We start from the raw sequence: 3,060 nt of genomic DNA, 5'->3' as shown, positions 1-3,060 counted from the left end.
TAACTAAACTTAACGAAAATGAATAAAAATGAGAAAAACGGATATTCTAATTGCTTAAATGAAAATCTACTAAAAAGGAAAGACAATATTGAACTAAAGCTTGAAATAAAAACGGTGTAAATCAATAGGAAAGAAGGCGTTGGGGTTCAGGGAAGTTTTCTCAGGGGTACGAACGATTCAAAACATTGCTAGAGAGTAAAATTGCTAAGATCTTAGCTTAAACTTTTCGAACTGGAGTCACGGACATATGAATACGCCACTGTCGTGATCATAGACAACTATCTCTCTCAACCCTGACCAGTAGGTTTCCACTATGGCCCTGGAAAAGAAGAGATGCATTATGTTTAAGACTCGTCAGCATTGACAAATCGCCCATAGGTAGGTTTCCACTCCTATGTTTGTTTTGCTCTCCCAAACTAGATCTGATACCTGATGAACACTTTCGTGTCACAAAGCATCTGGATCAGATTGTAGTTCATGACGCTACTCTCATGCAGTAAAAACGAATTCAGAAGAATAAGTTCTAAGATTCGGCTCAAAAGCTCATGGAATCCTCATCGAACATATAAATCCCCATCTAAAATCCCTTAATCCCAACAATAAAACTACTCAGACATAATGAACGAAATCAAAAACATAGTATTAATAAGTAGAATAGAAACCGAAATTAAAAAAGAAAGAACAAGGGTTCAAGAGAACAAATCTCTCTCTCCCTAAAAGCTAAAGCAAAAACAATAAAACTATGAAGTAAAAATTCGGTGGTCTCTTTTTTTTTCGATTAGGGTTCCTAAAACATGTATTTATAGTGCTCTGGACGTCACTTAGGGTTTCTCCAAATGAGGGAATCATTGTGGGCTTCAAAAATGGGCTTTTGGGCTCGGAGTTGGCTTGCTGCGGTTGGGAGTGCTGTGACCGCGGGGAATGAGTGGTTTGCCGCGGTCGGGATGCTTCTGACCGCGGGAAATGGCTTATTGGCCACGGGTGGAGTTGCTTGCTGGCTGGTTTACGGGACATCTTGCTCTTCGCGTATCTTTTGATTGAACCGTTGGATTGTCAAGCTGTAAAGTGTGCTGGAAAGTTGATACTTCCATCTTTAAGGTCTCCAAATTTGAGCTGGAACAGACGGTGAGAAGGCCTTCAATCAGGGGTGAACTTCTGACGGTTTGACTTTGAGCTGAAATCTGGTTTTCTATCCATTTTGTTAAGTTTTTCCCTAAGTTACCTGAAAAGAGTCTTGGAACTAAAAATACTAGAAAAACGTGATAAAAGTACTTAAAAGCAATTAAAAACATAGAAAAAGTATTTCAAAACGATCCATAAAAGTGGTCAAAATACGGTGTTATCACATATTAACCTTGAACATATATGTCCTACTAGTTCACTTAAACATTTATCTTATGTCCTTATCGTTTTTGTCTGTAATGACTATCTCTTAACTTATGATCTTTTAATTTTTATTTGTGAATATTTTGTTATATTTAATTATATTTACATAAACTTTTGAACATCACAATGTGAAATGACTTTAATCATGTGTTTTGTTTAAAATTTCATTAACTTAGGATATAAACCATAGTGAAAGTAAAGAAAAGTGGTAAAAAGATGAAATGTTTGAGTCAATCTTTTGCGCCAAATATAATTTGAAAACAAAGATATCATCATCTAAAATCTAATTATCATTTGTACAAATTCAAATATAGATATACCATCAATTCAATAATAAATCTACCATCATTTCAAAACAAATCTACCAAATGCAAATCTAATATTCATAGTAGAACATAACCCATCAGAGACTCGTTCGCCATCACAAATCCCATAACCTGTCAGAGAAGAACAAACAAATGCCATCATTCAAATATAAAATTCAAATATATATAACTGATAAATCTACCATCAAATAACTGATAAAACTACCAAACCACATATCGTTTTTCAAATAAGTTACCATCAAATGACTAATAAATCTACCAAATCACATTGTTTTTCAAATAAGTCTACCGTCAGATGACTAATAAATATACCAAACCACATTGTTTTTTAAATAAATTTACCATCAAATAACTAATAGATATACCAAACTACATATCGTTTTGTAAATATATCTACCATCAAATAACTAATAATCTACCAAACTACATACCGTTTTTCAAATAAATCTACCATCACACGTTATGAACTTTACAACTAAAAAATACAATATCGTTTTTTCAAATATATTTATCAAACTTACCTGAAACAAAACAAAAATTAGGGTTACGGGTTTTACAAAAAAAATTACGCCGCCGACAACCTCCTCAAAACCACCATTCCACTGAAACAACGTCTATCCACTGCGGTTGTGTGCGATGCGGCGAGAATGCCGCTTAAGAGTTGTGGTCTCACAGCTGTGTCGTCACTCGATTTGTAACCCTTGGTGAAGGACACTGTCAAGGGATCCAAGCGATTGAGCCTTGCTGCGACTTCATAGTAATGGAGGAGAACTAGAGGAAGGTCTTCGGTCTAGTGGTAGAAGGCGGAAGGATCTAGAGACTCAAGGGAAGCACAATGCTCAAAGATAAGGACAAAATTGCCATCTAAAGGGAAGTGAGAGGTGCACTGGTGCCATCGGACGATTCTTGTGATCGACGGAGGCAAGAAAGGAGTGGTCCACCGCCGCTAACTGCCGGAATCAAGAAATGCAGCAGAAAAAAAAAGATCTAGGTTAGAGAGAAACGAGAGAGAAGCGAGAGAGAAGATGAGAGAGAAGATGAGAGAGATAATTTTTTTTAATATTAGGTTTGTTTTTTTGTTTTTTGTATCTACTTTTTTAATATTTTTTTCAGAAAAATAAAATAAAAAACAAATCGAATTTTTTAAAAAAAAAAAAATCAATATGGCATTTTCGTAATAATATTCAACATCTGGATAAAATGGTATTAGACCAACTTTGTAAGGTTAATCTAGTAAGACTCAAAATATGTTAGGTTAGGTTTGTCATTTAGGTCACCTTAAAGGTTAGTTTGAGTAATTTTTACTTAAAACAACTATTTAAGACATACATAATAAAATAAAATAAAA

This window comes from Eutrema salsugineum, unplaced genomic scaffold (genome assembly GCF_000478725.1).
Source record: "Eutrema salsugineum unplaced genomic scaffold, Eutsalg1_0 scaffold_4, whole genome shotgun sequence".
In the NCBI taxonomy this organism is placed as follows: domain Eukaryota; kingdom Viridiplantae; phylum Streptophyta; class Magnoliopsida; order Brassicales; family Brassicaceae; genus Eutrema; species Eutrema salsugineum.
This window is presented reverse-complemented; position numbering follows the sequence as displayed.